At 34.2% G+C, this 20,508-nt stretch overlaps 1 protein-coding gene across 2 annotated transcripts in view; it reads right to left on the bottom strand.

Moving 5' to 3' along the window:
- The window catches only part of RhoBTB (Rho-related BTB domain containing), a 596,656-nt gene that overhangs the window by 574,222 nt on the left and 1,926 nt on the right, over positions 1-20,508 (bottom strand). The window contains exon 1 of one of the 2 annotated variants that reach the window (XM_069818203.1): positions 19,641-19,698. The exons of the other annotated variant lie outside the window; for it this stretch is intronic. The gene's annotated coding sequence lies outside the window, so the exon portion shown is untranslated. Of the gene's footprint in view, positions 1-19,640; positions 19,699-20,508 lie in introns of those variants that run through there. 2 annotated transcript variants of the gene reach the window in all.

Below are 20,508 nucleotides of genomic sequence, written 5' to 3'. Positions count from 1 at the left end.
TGCTGATAAATGGCTCGAATAGGTAGCTATGGCATAATATACTGGGTGTTCATTTCAAAGTGTGTCATGACGTCACTGTTGTGAGTCAGCGATTTGAAGCGAGTTTCAACTTTTATGTCAGAGAAGTTGCATATTAATCAAGGCATTCAATCTGAACTTGAGAACGTGTACAGTATAACTTGAATGTCGTAGCAACAGATGGCGGTGTGTACAGTCTGTGTGCTACCATAACCTCTTTCGAACTGTGTTTTGCACGGGCAAGTCGTACGCAGGGTATTTGTTATCATCCGTTGCATACCACAACATTCCACAACACAAATCAAATGCTCCGTGTCCATGTTGACCGTCCAAGTTAATGTCAACAAATACGTAATTAATCGTCTTAACCCTCTCGCCATATCCCGACAGTAAGAAAAAAACTCACCTCAGTAAGTGTTTTCAAACAGTTCACATTCCTGCCACTACCGGCGTTACCGCACGTATCGGTACGTACTTCCAGAGTCCGTGGCCACGGACTCTGCGTACTTCAGAATGAACGCCGTACTTGCTAGGCAACTTCTCTCGCATTTAGGTAATACACCTCTGCGGAAGTGTAGGAAGATTGAATTCTCTAGGCTCATCGGCTAGCCACATGACGGCATACAGCGAGCCATGACACACTTTGAACTGAACACGCAGTAGAGCACAAGAATGTCTCAATACGTTGTGGCAGTCACTATAGGTTCAGAAAAAAAAGAAGTGACCTATCACACGATCTTTCATTAAACTGCACCAGACATTAAGTTTGGGCGAATCACATTTATGTTCAAACCTAACATGCAGATTCTCGTTTCCCCAAATTCTGAAATTGTGTCTGTTGACATTTTCTGATAAATGGAAAGTTGACTTGTCAGAGAAAAACACATGTAAATTTTGTCCAAAACACTTGCAACATAAGTCAACCTTTTGTCTTTATCGTCGGACTTGATTCGCTATGTTTTAAAATTTGTATTGTATGCTTCACGGAATTAACAGTTTGTCATTATTTATTAATTTCTCAATCTCCATGGCAACCATTGTTATATAAATTGCAAGATCCGCACTACCAGATCTAGGTACATTTAATTCTCTTTGGCATATATTTTAAGTTATATGCTATTTCTTTTACTGGTGTTTCGAGCAGGACATAGAAGTCATCGGATTAATGGTGGACACTAGAGGGACCATAACAAAACAATTCGTCTCATTCTGTCATAATTTGGAGTCCCAACAACAATTGAGGATATTTCTTTGATAGCTTTGAAGGGTTCTCTGCAGATTTTACGGCGACACTTGTACTTCAATTCAAATTACAGTTGAATTTTCTCATTCTATTTTATTTTTTAACTGTATTTTTTATTTTACTGCAAATTTTCTTTATTGTAAATATTATCTACTGTAAACTTCAGTTTATTGTAAACAAATTTCTTGTAAGATTTTTTATGTCAGACCTTAAATGTTATTGTTTAGCATTTTTTTTGGCAACCTCACCAAGTTGAGGAAGATTAGATTTAAACTTTTGGAAATATGATTTATTAATATTTACAATACTGCCTACAGAACATTTAAAGAAAGTGTAACCTATAACGAAAACAGAACATTCTAAGTGTTCATTTACTTCCAGGACATGTGCATCATAAGTTGATAACCAATTAAAATCTGTGTGCCTCTCTTCAGAATTAAGTCACATCTTGGAATGGAATAGAACTGAATTTAAGTGAGGGGGGGGCATGGATGGCCCAGCACTGCGACCTGTTGAGATCTATTGTGCTAACCCTCAATGTGGAATGAGTTGCGTGCCACAGATCCCCTACATGCACCAATCCAACCACATGACTCCCTACCGGTCCCTAAAGCCAACAGAAATCCATGCCAGTATGACAAGATATTTTTACCACAGGAAGTTGTAACATCTTAAAAATATATTGATCATTATTTCTTTCCTTTTAAGGCGAATTAATAAGACTAGATATTGAGTAGACTTCAAAGTTGAAAATGAACATTCATGTACCAAGACAATTTATTATTTTATAATCAGACAAAAAAAAAAAAAAAAGACTGGAAATTATTAACTTAGAACTTCAGTAATAGTAAGTGCAAATAAGATTCTTAATACGTCATTCAGAACAACTGCAGTCTAATTTTAATACATAAGTAGAAACTGAAAACTGTAAAAAATATGTAGCGTATATCAAAATGAAGCAATATGAATACAAAGATAATCAAAACTCTAAAAGATGTTTAACAAAAATCAAAGAATGAGAAATTCATGTTACTTGGATACTTAAAGTACAGCACTATTAAGTAATTTCCTCATGTGTTCAGATTACACTTCCCCAATTTCATAAAAAATATAATGCTTCGAAATTGACATGTATCGTACTTTCTCAGTGTATGGTCCATGTACTCAGCAAAAATTAATTTTCTTTATTATGTTGCAAATGATACTGCCATTCAGTTATAGTTTTTCTTATACTATTATTCAAAAGACATAGATAAATTATATCATTCTGTATGCATCCAAATAAGATGAAGTACGGTACTGTTAAATCTTGATTACCCACAAAAGGCATTCTCTATAATTTATTAGGGTTGCCATATGTCTGCATTTTGAACAAATATTTGAACTTTTATAACCAGTGCATTTCATATTTCGAACCATGGAAGGGACGTCTTGAGGATTCTAAGTAATTATCTTGGATTCAAATAGTTTCAGGTTAAGAATTACACTGGAGACGTGTCAAGAAATCAGCTGAGTTTATAAATTCACTCATTTCATTAATCCTAGGATACATGAGCTACTTTTCCTACACATTTACATAACATGGGTCTGTTGGACCTGTATGCTATTTAATGAGGAATTACACATAAAAATGAAATAATATTAATCTATTTTTAATCTAATTTGAATTTAGGAGTTTTAATTGTGGAAAATAAATATAAAATTTTATAATTAAGTAACATATATTATTTTCATTTATTTCTACAAGATAATAATGTAGGTTCCTAATGTTTTTTCTTTGGGCAAAGAAAATAATATAGCTAGTTTTATAACTAAGTATCGAGTGAAAATAAACATAAACACACACACACATATATATATATATATATATATATATATATATATATATATATTTATATAAGATAATAATGTAATATATCCACGGGATAGAAGAAGGAGAAACAGTAAGGAATAACCACACAAGTACAGATTTATCTTACGAGTCTTTACACTTACTACACATGACTGTACTATAGTAAAGTAAAGTAAATCCATGGCGCTATAGCCCATGAAGTGTCAAGACCGTCCAGCCTCACGTTCACATGCACAACCAGAATGGATGTATCGTGTGGTTAGCACGATGATCCTCCCAGCCGTTATAGCTGGTTTCCGAAACTGGATTTTCGCTACCTATCGTAGCTCCCCAATGCATCACGAAGCTGGGTGGGCACCGGTCCCATACACTGGCCGAAAGTTCATGAGAAAATTTCTTCCCCCATGAGGAACCAGCGCGCATTCCGTAAGGCGAGTCCTAGGGAGATGCCTTAAGACCACGACACCATGGGGACTGTACTATGCTCCTGACAAACATTATTTGTACACTAATGCTCCTGACAAACATTATTTGTACACTTGTAGCAAATGGATTTGGTATTTCTATCTGTCTCTGTAGGACATAGGAAACATCTCCTGTTCTTTTTTTTTTATGGTTGCCACCACTGTTATTGCTACTTTGCACACTACTACCTAGGTTAGTGATGAACTTTTCCATGTCCACATAAATCGACTTACGCAGACGGGGATTGAATGATCTTCTAATTATGTATGGTTGGACCATTTTCATTGATATCTCTTTGATGAGTAGTCTCCACTTGTGTAAAAGTCCTTTTATGGTACATGGGGTGCTGGATACAAGACAGAATGAATCCATTTACGTCCAAAATGTTACACCAAAGCTCCATGGGCCAGCATTTGGTTTGCATTTAACAATTATAATTGTGCACTTTCTGATCCATTACATCAACACCACCCTTAGTGCAACTGTAGAATTTCACAATCTCAGGTTTCCTTTATCAGGCGATGTTCGTGAAGAACATTGTCATGGTACTTAGCAGAATAGCGTATTTATTTTTCTTTGGGCAAAAATTAACTATTGTAATGTCCTTGTGAAATACAAATACACTTTTGTTCACTGGTCGGTTTTGCATTGGATTTCATTTCTTTTCGAATGTCTCTCCTATTTTGTCTAATCACTTATTGTCACTTTCTTCTCCAACATATATTGCGCCAAAGGTACACTTATAAAATAATTGTCCATGGTGATATTTCGGGCTGTACCAAGTACAGAGCGATTTAGAAACTTCACAATATTCAGAGCCAAATCCTTCTGTGGCAGTTCTCCGTTATTTTTCCTCCTGGATACACAATCCCGTGAACGGCATAACCAGTTTCTGCTTCACACGTCCACATTATTTTGAACTCATATTTCGCTGGCTTCTTTGGCATATTTTGTACAAAACTACAACAGCCTCTAAACGAAACCAGCTGTTCATCTATTGTGACATTTGGTTGTGGGACCATTACGTCTCTGCACTGTTCCGTAAATATGTGCCACACATAAGAAATAAGAACAAGTTTATCTGTTTGTAAACTAACCTTCCGGGTTCTCATAGTCTATCATCGAACCTTAAAAATCTTCTCATAGCGTCAAAATGATTCACAGACATTGTAGCTTTATATAAGTGGTCGTCAGCACTCGCTGAAATGGGTAAAGGGTAAGCGGAGCAACGTGTTGTGCTCCATCATACAGCAGGAAGAGGTAGAGAGCATACCCGCCAGCAGCTATGAATGCACCATAGTGCAGTGTCTTCTCCGCGGATAAGGGACGCTAGTCCCAAGGGTGCAGTGTGGTGATGACCACTGCTCTATATAATGGATTGAAAAATTTACCAAGAAAAAGTTCTCTTATTGGAATATCCCAAGATTTGTCAGCTCTCATATGCAACAAAATTCCAAAAAAGCAATCATTACATCTATAGATAATTCTTGCCATTTTATTTTCTTCAGTAGATAAAACCTTTTTGCTTCTAAGTTGATACATCTCACAGTTACATCCAAAATACTCTGTGAGATAAATAAATCCCAGGCACCTCTGAGAGTAGCAGTTCCTATACCCCTTGAAGGACCTGATACAAATCTTACAGTGTTGTGGACAGGAGGTTTACTCTGAGCAGGGGTTTCTGTACTTCATATCATCCTACTAGGAGAAAAATATATTCTCCTCTATGTGTTTTGATTGTCGACCTGGTGTGAAATACGCATCCAGCTTTCACCTTCATTCTCACACCATCACTATCCAGTTCTGCAGAAGAAACTTCATCTTCATCCGGAGTATTGCCATCAATTGCTGGAGATATATATTCCTTATCGTCGTCCGAAATTTCAAATTCCAGCTGCTGCAATCTTGCCAATTCATGAAAATTTCTTCTTGTAGTTCGTAGGATTCTGTTTAGATGGCAGACTACAATAATATTTACGGTATTAAAACAATTAAATGTAATGGGTCTATTGGACCCATGTTATGTAAAAGTGTAGTGTATATGAACACGAATAAAAAACATATATTAAATAAATTAATAAAATAGCAAATGTGCCATAGGTGCATAAAGGAAGTAACAAGAGTAGCATACCTAGTGGGCAGAGTCACACTGTGAATTAGTTGATTAGATAATAATTATTAAATATTCCGCAGGGTCCAATGGACACATGTTATGCATCCTAGGGTTAACATTGATTAACTTTTTGATGAGGTCGTGCTCATGAACCGTGTGGTTTAAAAAAATCGAAGAAAACATGAAGAAGTAGGAAGGAAAAAAAAGGAGAGAGAGAGAGAGAGAGAGAGAGAGAGACCCGGACATAGAATTGAAAGTTGTAACTCTGTGTATTTAAGTTTTCAAAAATTTAAAAGAAAGTGAAACGAAATTTAACAATTTTAAGAAAGTTTTAGAATTTGTGTATTCATGTAATGCTCCCAGATCTTCTGCACCTTTGGAAAGTGTTTTCTTGATGAAAATCCTTTGGACACCTGGAAGGTATAAACTGCAAATAAATAAGATAAAAGTATTGCTTCAAATTAAAGTCAATTCAAAGTTGTCATGCAAGTATTTCCATGACCTCATCAAAGAAAAAACTTCTTTTCGAAAGCAAGTACCTATATTCTTTCCAAAAACACGACAATAATTTAGATTGACATAATGAGTACTTTGTATGTTTAAACAGTTAATCAAACTAGCATGTTTGTTTATTAACCATCAGGAGGAGAAGTATGATATAGTCAGTTTCGCTGTTAATTTTTTACATATTGGTACAATATAGTAGATAGCTTTCATTAATGCAAATGACATCCAAAGTTTTGGGAAAACAAAAGTGTTCGTATTTTTGTATCCAGAATTACATCTACAATCCCAAAATCTACAAACCCAAAATTAAGACAGTTTACTTAATTTGTAAATTGTAAAGTTTTAAAAAACTTAAAAAAGATCATCGTGTATCTTGCTGTTGTATAGTCAAATGTCCGAAGACAGGTCTGAACCTTACAAGTGATACCAATAAGGCACTATTTATGAGGTAACTAGGCCAGGAGATAATGGGATTAGGGTGGCCAGTTCCTTTCCGCCATCATGCATCTTATACAACGAAAATTCTCATTACCTATTTTCATATCTCTGCTATCAGTTAATTTCATTGTTAATTTAGAAGAAAGCCATTGTTTCAAAGGCAACAATGAAAATTCATTTGACTAAACAGATGATGATGATGATGATGATGATATATAATACGTAGTAGTAGTAGTAGTAGTAGTAGTAGTAGTAGTAGTAGTAGTAACAATAATAATAATAATAATAATAATAATAATAATAATAATAATAATAATAATAAAGTAAAGGTAAAGGTATCCCCGTAACATGCCATGAAGGCACTTGGGGGGCATGGAGGTAGAGCCCCATGCTTTCCATGACCTCGGCACTAGAATGAGGTGGTGTGGTCGGTACCATGCTCTGGCCACCTTTTACCCCCGGGAAAGACCCGGTACTCAATTTTATAGAAGGCTGAGTGAACCTCGGGGACGTTCTGAAAGTTTGGCAACGAGAAAAAATCCTGTCACCACCTGGGATCGAACCCCGGACCTTCCAGTCCATAGCCAGCTGCTCTACCAACTGAGCTACCCGGCCGCCTATTAATAATAATAATAATAATAATAATAATAATAATAACACTGGGCAACAAAATTTGACTTTCCGATCATTGCACAAACTTTGACATGTGATATAATAATATTCAGGTGTATTGAATCCAAATCTGCAATCGGTTCTTCTGTATCACATCAGGATTTTTGGCAAAGAGGAGATTAAAGTAATACTCAGTAGCCAAACATATCAATCGAAAATCCCTTATGTCGAGAAACCAATGAATAAGCACCAAAAAATCTGCCATTTAGAGAGAGTGTGTTTGTTATATTATGTATATACACACAGCAAGAATACAGACTGTTCTAATTATTTATACACTACAATAACATAGCAGGAGAACTTTGTAGGCCTATATAGAATGTTGGGGCTTTCAGAATCTTTGGTCACCTCTGACATATACGATAATTATATATTATATGTGTGTCTATATACAGTCTATATGCGCATGCAAGAAGGTGACTTCTCCAAAAGGGTAAGTTTTCAGGAGAAGGTTAAAAATGATTTGTATTTAACTTATTTCATTCATTTAGTGTTCTGCTCAAGAACAGGTCTTTCACTGCAAACCCAGCTTTCTCCAATCTTCTATTTTCTGCCTTCCTCTTTGTCTCCTCATATGATCCAAATATCTTAACATCGTCTATCATCTGATTTCTTCTACTTCAAACTCTTTTCCCATTCACCATTCCTTCCAGTGCATCCTTCAGTTACCTATTCACATCACACAAAAAGCCTTTCAAATAAGAATAATGATTGTGACACACAGTAGACATAGACAGATTGAGAACAGCCGACACAAACTGCAGGGAAAAATGTGACATCACATCACGTGCCGAAAAGTCTCTTATTTACTGATTGACTGTATTAGGCGAGTTATGAAATGTCAAGTATGATGGTTACAGATTTGTATGGAAAAAGGGAAGTTTAGACACAATTGCTTATGACAGAATTATTACACACTTAACAAAGAAAGCCTGGGTACCACTAACTGGTATTTTTTAAATGGATATGCCAAGTTTTGGAAAGAACCATCTCAGATAATACTAGCTAAAAAGAACAATAGTTGTTGATGAGATACCAGAATATTTAATTAAATCATCAATAAATTATATTGTGAAACCATTAACTAGCATTTTTAAGTGTTCAATTACTACATGTAAAATGCTTAAATTAGCAAAAGTAATTCTGCTATTCAATGACAATGAATGATGTTATAGACTAATATCCAATCTCAAAAATCATTGACGGTGTCAGACCTATGTATAATAGTGTCGTCATTCCTTCAAAAATGTTTATGAATAATCTGAATGAGTTTAGAAAAAATAAATCTACTATAAATGCATTTAGGCTTCTAAATTTGTTGAAACTGTACTAGATGGAATTGAGGAAAAAGAAACAATAGGATTATTCATGGATTTTCTAAGGCATTTGATCAAGTAGATCACAATATCCTTCTTAACAAATTGGGAACACATTATATAAGAGGGTTAAATTATTCTTGGTCTGTAGATAGTAAGTTACATTTGACAATTTATTTCTATTTACCTTATCGAATGCTTCTTCAAAATCAATAAAGGAAATATGAAGATGTGACAATAAATTATCACAATGAACATAAATTCATACAGGAATAAAGATGCGGCCTTACACCATTGTTGTTCATTATATATACAATATGAATCAGATAAATTAGAGAATGAAAACAATTGCCTCATGGATATATACAACTCAACAGACACTTACAGTTAGTTTCACCACTTTTTGCAGATGATTTAATTCTGATGGCATCCTCAGAAAATGATTTACAACGTTCAGTATGTAATTTTAACAAAATTGGACTGAAATATGATATGAAAATCAATAAAAGAAAATATATATATATATATAGCCTTCTACAGAAAATACCCTGTGCCTAGCAAAACATGCTTGGATTAAAAAGTATGAGAAAGAATAGGCTAAATTCATTTACATATTTTTGATACACATAATCACTTTCGACGATGTAGACATTCCACAGAAAATTTTTAAATAACCCAAAACAATGGAAATAATGAACAATGTTATGAAACCTTCCTTAGTACAAATACATCCTAGAATTCGCCTATACAAAACCTTGGCTAGATCAGTACCTTGTTACGATAGTGAAACATGAACATTAATCTCTTAAATAATTAGTGCAGGGTGAGCTGTTAACTACATATTCAGTAAGCCTGTACTTCTCAAACTTTCAGTACTTTTCTTAGGATTGGTAAGGCAACAATATCCGTAAACATACGAGTCATTCCATGTCAAATCGAACACCTACGAAACATGACAACTTAATATTTGCTCCAATTTTTTTTTATATATTCTATTGATGAAATTAAATAACCCATGTGTAATTTTTTCGGGCTGACATAATTATTTAGCCATTTATTAAATGTTACTTTTTCCGTAAATATGGATGCAACGTATTATGGAAATGGTTATACTGAAGATTCTATAAATCGTAGAAATTTCGTATTTATATCATTTTGAAGTGCAATAATTGCAGTATTATATACTAATTTTTAGTGTTCAATCAAAATATAAAATGGGCCCCTTTTAGGGGGTTATATTTTTTAAATACGTTTTCATATATCAGGGACTTACTTCTAAAAAGGGGAAAAAATATCATTATATTCTTTGAAATGTTTTACGTAGAACTGCGTTGGTTTTAGAACTCTATTCGAATCAGAAGTTGCTGTGCAAATAATTTACTGATGGTGTGTTCGGGTCGGATTGAGTGAGACCGCGCGCCGGAGCATACAGCTGCGATAGCCGCAGCGAGAGTGAATAATACATTATTAGTGGTGCGGTGTTACTTTATGTAAATAAACAGATAACCTCTAGTTCTAAAAGCACGTAATGTCCCTTCAACACTTAGCAGTTGCCTTTTAATTTATCCAACAATAATTCCTAAGTCTTTCGAAATTGGTATCGTGTTGTGTTGTGTGCATGACAAATCAAACACCTGTATACGAAACGTGACCATTTAGTATTTGCTTAAATCTTCTAAAATATGTTGTGCAGATCAAAATAAGAGGTCTGTAATTTTTTCTGGGATCATACTTTAAAATTTTACTATTTATACTCTTTTAATTATATGACAAATTCATCCATGACACAGTATGAAAATGTTCATTGTTAAGATTCTATGCATCATAGACGTTGAGTGTTGGTGCCATCTGAAATGGGAAGAAATGAACTATTATATTAATTCTTTTAAGTATAAGTTGAAATACAAATGGGGTTGTTTTAGAGGGTCACTTTTTAAACATAACTTAATATTTTTTTATAACAGCTTACTTTAAAAAGGCAAAAAAATATACGTACAATCTATTATATTTTACATAGAACTACGTTGGTTTCAGATTGATTTCGAGTAAGAAATAACTTTAAAAATAATTTTTTGAAGATGTGTTCGCGATGCGCCAGTGGTGCTACGCATACTGTATCGAGTGACAAGAATCTGACCTTGGACCTTGGTAAGGCGAGCATGTTGAAGGGGTGTGAAAGAGTATTAATAGCTTGCAAGGTGCTCTTCAGCAACCCCAACAGTTTCTGTATCAACAAACGATCCAGTTGAGACTCTGTAAGATCAGAAGTGTGTTGTGTTGCTGCAATCATGAGTGACGTGGTAAAACGAAGTTACAGTTACTGTTTTAATCCGTTCAAACTGCCTAATCACAGAAAAAGAAATAAAATATTAATGCGTGTGACCTCTGCAATGCTTGTGAAACTGAAAAAGGAAGACGTAAACTTGTCATCTGATCTGAAAGTGTATAAAAGTTGCAGTGTTAAAATTTCAAAACTTCCTAAGGAACAAAGTGTAAGTGAATTGTGTGCGCCTGGTACTAGTGATGTGAACGTGGTAATAGAAAGTGTGAAGAGTGATACCCCTATCTCATCTTCTGGTAGTTCAGTCAGTATCGTAGACGTAGAGAAACTAAATGAGAGCTTAGTGACAATTGGAGAATCGTCAATAAAGAAGAGAAAATTATCTCAAAAAAAATATCCAAAACAAAAAATGCAGAAAGTTACAGATACACTTAAACATAAAATATTTCATATCACAGAAGACTCAACTTTAGCTGAAAATTCAAATAATTCCGATATAATACAGAAACTGATAGACTCCTTCCATGAAACAGACGACAGAAATCTCAAAATACAAATATTAACCACTTTTGAAAGTTGGTCCTACAGTAAAATTCAATAGCATTTTAATGTCACCACTCACATGATACGAATTTCTAAACAAGTAGCAGCAGAAAAGGGGATTTTGGCTACTCCTAATCCTAAAGTCAGAAAAAGTTTGGGAACATTTATAGTAGAGAAGGTTGTTCAATTTTATAATTCTGATGATGTGAGCAGGGTTATGGCTGGTAAAAACAATTTTGTTTCAGTTAAAGAAGATGGAAATAGAGTTCATAAACAGAAAAGATTAATACTATGTAATCTTAAGGAAACATACCAGTGTTTCAAAGAGCAATATCCGGACATCAAAATAGGGTTTTCAAAATTTTGCGAACTGAGACCAAAGGAATGTGTACTCCCGGGAACAAGTGGAACACACTCAGTTTGTGTCTGTGCTCATCATGAAAATGTTAAATTAATGCTGGATGGAATTAACGTTTCTCGTCTCACTGCAAATTCAGAACCCGTTCTCACTAATTATAAAGACTGTCTGTCACAAATAATCTGCAATCCTCCATCATCCAACTGTTATTTAAAGAAATGTGATGCTTGCCCAGGAACTGAAAAAATAACACAGTATTTACGGCAACTCTTTGATGAACAGTCTGTAGAAGAAATTACCTATAGACAATGGGTCACAGTGGATCGAACAAATTTAGAAACACTGCTATCATCAGTTGAGGACTTCCTAGCTAAATTGTCCAACAAACTATTAAACTTACTGCCTTACATGTTTATAGCCCAGCAGCAAAATTTGTTTTTAAGAAAGTACAAAGAAAAACTAGTGTCTGGAGAGTGCACAGTGATATGTGATTTTTCAGAAAATTATGCTTTTGTTGTCCAAGATTCGGTACAGGGAATCCACTGGAACAATAATCAGGCCACAATCCATCCTTTTGTCACGTACTACAAAGAGAATAATGAAATTAAACATAAGAATTTTGTTGCCATTTCAGAACATTTAAAACATGATACCAGTGCTGTACATCTCTTTCAGACCAAATTAATACATTTTTTGAAGCAGAAATTGGAATTTCTAAACAAAATAGCGTACATGTCCGATGGATCGAGTGCCCAATACAAGAATAAAACAAATTTTTCCAACGTATGTCACCACGAAGATGAGTTTGGGATTTGTGCTGAGTGGCATTTTTTTGCTACATCACATGGAACAGGGCCTTGTGATGGCATTGGCAGTACCGTTAAGCAGCTTGCTACGAAAGCTAGTCTTCAACCTGGTATAGATCCTATTGTAACACCAAGGAAACTGTATAACTGGGCTGAGAAAAACATTTCTAATATTGCTTTTAAATTTTTTACCATTAGTGAGCACAAAAAACATAGCAATATTTTCTACTCAAGGTACCAACAAGCAAAAGTGGTGCGAGGTACCTTACAACTTCATTCTTTTGTTCCACTGACAAAATCTCAGGCCATGATAAAGAACTATTCCTTTCAAAGTGACAGCAAAGTGGTGGACATTAAATAGAATTGATATTGGTTGTAGTTGATTAGTTTTAAAAGTCCAGTGTTGTGTAAACTGTAGTTATTTTCACAAGTGTATATTTTACAAAAACAATATTTAAATACAGTACTGTGTTATGTAAATTACGTAAAGAGTGATATTCTGACCGTGGAACAGTGTAAAGTGGTCACACGACTCTCATCCGGAGCTGCACCTACACATCATCTTGCAACAGTACTTATGCAGCCTGCGACCTCAAGAAGCGTAGCTTGGCGAGTCATTTAATTATTCTTCAACGGCTCGAAGTAGAGTTCTGATTTTTTTAAGGGCGGTTAAAATAATTTCAAGGTATTTAAGGATTTTTTTCTGTAATTTTAAAGTAAGTCGCTGCCATTAAAACATATTTTTATACATTTAAGTGTTTTTTAAAACAAAGTTAACAAACTTATATTTTTATATTATTATGCGAAGAATAAAGTGTGTATTGTCACCTTCAAATTGAGACAAAGAGCAAATCTCTGTGATGATTATTAGTGGAGATAATCACGTTTAACAATAATGATGCGCGACCTATTTCAGAATCTTTGATAACACATATCTACTACAATAATCGATATAGACAACAATAATAAAACCCGTATTTATTTTTTCAATCCATAGAATGTGTAAAATTTGTTTTATCTAAATCGGAGACATGAAAGTCAATTCCAGGCTAAATTTGTGCAATTTGACGTGGAATGACTCATATTTGAAATCAGAATTCGCATATTCGAGATAATAACAGTTCAAATGGTGTGGAGTGGTTAGGCACGACTGCTTAAGGGTTAAGGAAGGAAGAGGAAAGCAGAATAACTGCTAATGAAATAAAATTTATGAGATACACAGCAGATGAGTAGGATATACCAAATGGGATCATAAATGTAATGAGACTGTAATGACAGAATTACAATTACAACCTGTAACGCATCACATATGACAAACCAGAACAAATGAATAAATCATCTGCATCGCATGCATACAAATAGAATCCCAAAAGCCATGTTTCACTATTGTCCAAACTGAAAGAGATCTCTAGGTCATCTAATGAAATGCTGGATTGAAAATTCAACTGAGAGATCATAACAGGCCATAGGACGTAATATATGAAGGGAAGAAGAAGTTATTCCTGGTTCAAATCATATTTAACAGAAAACGAATAACTGTTATAAATAATAGTAGATCAAAAACTTGTATAACTAAGCCTCAAATTAGAAAACAAAAACTGATGTTTCCCAGGTATCAACTTTGGGCCTATTATTGTTCTTGGTATACCTTAATGACTTACCATTGAACATTCCAAATGCAGAAACTACCATATATTGTTTGCAGATGATACAAGCCTAATATATAAAGGGGAATCTATTAAATTAACTGAAACAAAATATAAAAGGAATGGAAAAGCTCATGCAATGGTTATCTCTAAATAAATTAGTGATGAACGTAAAAAATCTTATTATATATTCTTTGATATATCAAATATCAATAATTAGTGATAAAGAACTTCCACAGATAAACAATGATATAGTTAAATATGTTTCATATAATAGATTCTTAGGTATATAACCATTCATTGAAATATGAATTGGAAACAACATATACAAAGTAATGCACAAAATGTTATACCATTTTTCTTATACATAACATATATTTATTTGTATTAAAGTAGTACAAAAACGGTACAGAATTAATCATTATAGGCTGGAAAATGTTTCCTCAGGACTAAACTGCTCAATATAACCGTCATTTTTCCTTACAATCGTTTGCAAACGAACCCTTATGTTTGTCACCACTCTTCAACACAAGTCTTCAGATAGTGCACACCAAGTGTATGATGTAAATAAACAAAACGTTCGATTCTGGGCGAGGGAACATCCTCGCATACTGCACAAGAAAGAAATGTATGAGTCATGATACTGAGTCATGGAATCATCGGTCCTTTTTCTTCGATGAAACTGTCAACCAAGTTCGGTAGAAAGCCATGTTGGAAAACAGTTTTATCCTTCATCTCTTGGGAAGAGGTCTCCTTATGCAAAAACAGTGGTTCATGCAGGATGGAGTCTGTCCACACATTGCTAACACCATTCTTGATTCTACACAAGATGTTTTGATGTTCGTGTGATGTCACATCGGTTTCCTGAAAGACATGAGGATAACAAAATGTGGACGTATCATAGGTGGACATTAATCCTTGTGATTACTTTTTATGGGGATTCCTTGCAGCTCAGAGTCCAGTTGGAGTTGTCCCGTGTGTAGGGTTGCCATATGCTGCAGATTTCACAGACAGTCCGTGATTTTAAAGTGTAAGAAGAAAGTTATGGGAGAAAAGACAAAGTGTGCGATTTTTAATGCAGTCCGACAGAAATCTGGAAAATTATAATAATTTTTTGGGATTGTTTCGAAATGACACTCAAGTGAATGCAAGATAATACATCTTGCAAACTGAACGAGAGCCTTCTCTTTGACCGGTGAGCAAATTGAAATCTTTTCTATTAGACAACAAAGAGGAAAGTTCTAAATATAATTCACACAAAATCTAGTTAATTTTTTTTACAGCTGTTTTCCTCTGGAACAGTACTTACTCAGAATTGCTGAAAATTTTAAAATTTTATTTTTTTGCACCTGGCATACAGCCAATGTTGAAAAAATATTTTCTTTTCTAACTGTTCAGTGAACAGAAGAAAGGAATAGATTATCACTTATGTCATTAAAAGCAATTCTGCAGGTACAGTAGAATATGAAAAATGTAGATTGCAGTGAATTTCAGGTCATTCAGAAACAAATTTTCTTTCTTCTGTTCAACTTCTGTGAAGTATGAATGGTGCTATGGTGGTGACATACAGAATTGCATGTCTACTGCTAAAATAAATGGTAATAAGAAAGCAATAGATGAAGTATATTACTGAAGTATCCAATCCTGTCCATATCAAGTAAATAGGCCTAAGTGATATTGATGTATATAGTAAATAAATTATAATATTTAGTGCCCACATTAAATACAGTATACATTTCTTAGAAATTCATCGTTTGCAAGAGGTTATAAAGAAAAATGGCGGTCACATTCAACATGTTATTCCTTAGGAAACATAATGATTAATTCTATGCTGTTTTTATGCTACTTTAACACAAATAAGTATATGTCATGTGTAAAGGAAATGGGATGACATTTCGAGTACCACCTTGTACAAAAAATTTATTAAGGATGAGTAGTGCATATTATGCAATAATAGTGTTAAAAAATGTGGAATATGTAACATGCAAAATTTAATGATTGTGTGTCATTCATATCTAGGCTACAAAATTTAATGGCATATGGAATTATCATATGGGGGTCAACTAAACAATTAAATAATGTTTTTATGAAGCAGAAAAAAAATACTAAGATTGATGACACATTTAACATTAGAATTGCCAAGCGGTCATTTTGACTGCTTTCCATTTTTAAACTAGTTATTACTGCTACAGTTTTTACCGTGTACTGTTGTGAGTTTATGACTTTTCTTAAGTTGTTTCGTAAATTATCTCGGCACAACAATATTTTCTTTCGCTAAATTAGTTCTATAGTTACTGATCTTTATACTTAGAACCACTTTGACTGCTGTAATATAAAATGTTTTCCAACGAATATTACAACTTTTGTGTGTTAGCTAGTTTGTGACAATTCATTTTATCAGTTATTTCCAGATAGTAACAATGTCTCTGCAGTGATCGCAGTGTGACAGACAACAGCCTCCAACAAATGAAGGATTGCTGAAGATTAGGCTATGTATAATATTCCCGAGAATAAATAATAAGAAAGAAGTATGCACAAACGTGCAATTTAGTTTGGTATGAGTTACTTCTCTTTACTATATTCCACCAGTGACTTCGTTCTATTCACACATTTACTAAAATGATATTTTGGACACACTTCGTTGCACAGTTTGCACACGCATTCGGGGGAAGGTTCGATTCCCGAGAATAAATCAGATATGGAAGATGATCCAAACATAGGGGAGCTGATAGAATATACTGGTAGTGGTAATTCCTCAGATAAAAATTACCATGCTACAGATGATTCGGAGGGTATATAATATAAGAACATCGAAGAAACGAAACACAGATTTTATGTCTTTAATTACAGTGTAACTGAGTGTATAGTATATTGTACTTCGAATTATCTTGATGAAACCAATACTCCTGTATGGAAATTTATGGTGAATAAACTAACTTAAAGTGCTTCTTCAATTTTCCCGCATTTTCTTTCTGTGAATATACATTTTTAACTCCAGAAAAATTTTAAATTTAATCTGGAGAGTGATTTGTGATGTACTTTGTCAAATGTGAAATTGAATATCAGACAGCATGTTGAAGATCACCAGTTTCACTAATCTCACGATTTTTTTAGATGTATTGTGTGGATTATGTACCAGAGACTTTACATTTTTCTTTGTCATTGTATTATTTTGTACAACAAAGAAGAAAATCAAGCAGTGTCTTCTATATTACTATTTCTGCCATAAATTAATTTTTGTGTATTTGTAAAATATAAATTATTATGAACATTTTTCTATATTAGTGCTGATTTCAAATTCAGAGTGAAAAATTAAAGTTATTAACCAATAGAAGCCTTTCCTTCTCCCGTATTTAATCTAAGTTATCTATTTAAGCACACAACATAATCTGCCTCAATTATCTGTATTATGTGGGCCTATTTGGAGGGAAAAAAAGTTCAACAAAAAGAGTAGCGCAGCTGTAAGGGAGAAACAGATTAATAAGTCTGGGGACCATTGATTTAAACATAAGAAATTAAAGAAAACTTATATTACTGGATGCAAGAAGCTGCACTGGAAGCTGAGCTTCAGCAATCTACCTACAAACGTTTTGGACTAAATTGCTACAATCATGGAAGGGGAAAGAGGTCATTGCCAACGTTACATTAGAGTCATCCAACAAAACACTTCAACCAGTGTGTCAGCTTTTTTACTTTGCTTTTCTGTTGAAGTTCTTTTAATCCAACAATGCAAATCCAAAAATGTCACTTAACGTTACTTAGCCTACACATTGGTTTAAACAAAAGAAATGAAAGAAAACTTATATTACTGGATGCAAGAAGCTGCACTGGAAGCTGAGCTTCAGCAATCTACCTACTAACTTTTTGGACTGAATTGCTACAATCATGGAAGGGGAAAGAGGTCATTGTCAACGTTACATTAGAGTCAACCAGTGTGTCAGCTTTTTTACTCTGCCCTTCTGTTGAAGTTCTTTTAATCCAACACTGCAAATCCAAAAATGTCACTTAACGTTATTTAGCCTAAACATTGGTTTAAACATAAGAAATTAAAGAAAACTTATATTACTGGATGCAAGAAGCTGCACTGGAAGCTGAGCTTCAGCAATCAACCTACTAACTTTTTGGACTGAATTGCTACAATCATGGAAGGGGAAAGAGGTCATTGCCAACATTAGGCCTACATTAGAGTCATCCAACAAAACACTTCAACCAGTGTGTCCGCTTTTTTTACTTTGCCTTTCAGTTGAAGTTCTTTTAATCCAAAAATGTAACTTAACGTTATTTAGCCTAAACATTGGTTTAAACATAAGAAATGAAAGAAAACTTATATTACTGGATGCAAGAAGCTGCACTGGAAGCTGAGCTTCAGCAATCAACCTACTAACTTTTTGGACTGAATTGCTACAATCATGGAAGGGGAAAGAGGTCATTGCCAACATTAGGCCTACATTAGAGTCATCCAACAAAACACTTCAACCAGTGTGTCCGCTTTTTTTACTTTGCCTTTCAGTTGAAGTTCTTTTAATTCAACAATGCAAATCCAAAAATGTCACTTAACGTTATTCAGCCTAAACATTAAGGTCTAACATCCAGTAAGAGGTCTATGTAAAACTATGGTACTGATAAAGAATACATAAAAAAGTAGTAACAACCCTTTTATATAAACTGAGTAGGTAAACAACATCAGAAGTATGGAATGAATTACAATAGTATCAAAATTAAAGTTTGGTGGGGTTAAGGATGACCAACATTAGTCAAGGTTGATGGTAGCCTAATTGTGGAAAATATCAATCCAAATCACATGTTATACTCATAAGATTGCAAAAGTACTCCAAATTATAACCTGTTTGAAGTGTTAAATTGTGTCTAATTTAATATGTACATATATTTTGATTACAATCGTCACAAAAGAAATATTAATACGCTTAATTTTGGAGAAAGGAAAAAGAGGAGTCATTTCTTTTCGAATGCGTTCTCATAATATAATCTGCACAACTATGCAGCTCTACGCAAGTTCGATAGTAATGTATACAAAGTTATTCTCTGCAAATGATATTCCATAGTAAGCTATATTATTTGGACCATGATTGAATGAACGCACTTCCATTTGTGCTCCTTGCGATGTAAACATTTTAAATGCAGTATATACAAAACATTCATTAAACCATTAAAAAGCACTAGACAATTGAAATGTATCACGTTACGAACTTAACCTCAGAAGCGAGTCATACTATATTAACATTAAAGCATGTACTTTAATGAATCACTGTCAAATTACATTTCTAATATTCAATTATGGATTAGTTCCTGTTTTCTAACTCAATGAACTAACTACTTTGCTTCTAACTCACTGCTAACGATCAAACTTAAGAACGTACTGACATTTGTTAATGCTGCCAAACAACACATGTTGAACTTGAAAACTGATTGAAGGCTTTCTGTAAGGTCGTAAACCTAAGGCCCGGTTGCAGAAACGCAAATCAAATCAGTCCCTGATCGCCAATCAGTTGATGTCTGATTTATTTGATTGTTCATTGCGTTGCACAAACGTGAATCTCCAATCAACTTGTCTCAATTTACTAATTGCTGATTTAAGAAAGAAATACATTTGACAACAGCGCTATTTAGCAACCACAGCCAATTTGATGCTCTTTAAGTCGCGAAACGAATATATCAGGTGGGCGGTGACTAGGAAAACAAGTGAATGTTTTGCTGTTTTGTTCCTTTTTGTAGAAAGGAAACAGGCGGTTTCTGTTTGTATATAGATTACAATATAGTGAAAGAAAATGAAGAAAAAAAACAAAACGTGAGGGGGCTTCTGTTGTGGGATTTGCTAGGGAAATCGACAAGAAATTGGAATATGCATAGCCTCCATAACCCAAAATAATTCCATTTCCCATCTCTCTGTTTACAAATGGAGCTCGTAACCTACTCATTAAAAATAATGTGTTGTCATGTGTAGAACCCTTCCAACGGGCTACAACATTCCTGAATTTCAATGATGGTGTGGACTACATATTGCCTGTATATTCACAGAAAAGAAACCTTTTCTATTTCGATAAAGATCGGCATCATTTCAACCAGGTGATTGGATGGGGATGTGAGCAGTCTATACAACCAATATTAGGCTACTCTTGGAAATTCTGACATGGCTGAAAATTCTCTCTGGATTTCAAATCGTTCCCTGTTTAAAGTTTGGGGATTTATGAAACCCTGCCATAACAAAGCAATTTCATACGTAACATTCCTA

This window comes from Periplaneta americana, chromosome 2, assembly GCF_040183065.1.
Source record: "Periplaneta americana isolate PAMFEO1 chromosome 2, P.americana_PAMFEO1_priV1, whole genome shotgun sequence".
NCBI lineage: Eukaryota > Metazoa > Arthropoda > Insecta > Blattodea > Blattidae > Periplaneta > Periplaneta americana.
This window is presented reverse-complemented; position numbering and strand designations above follow the sequence as displayed.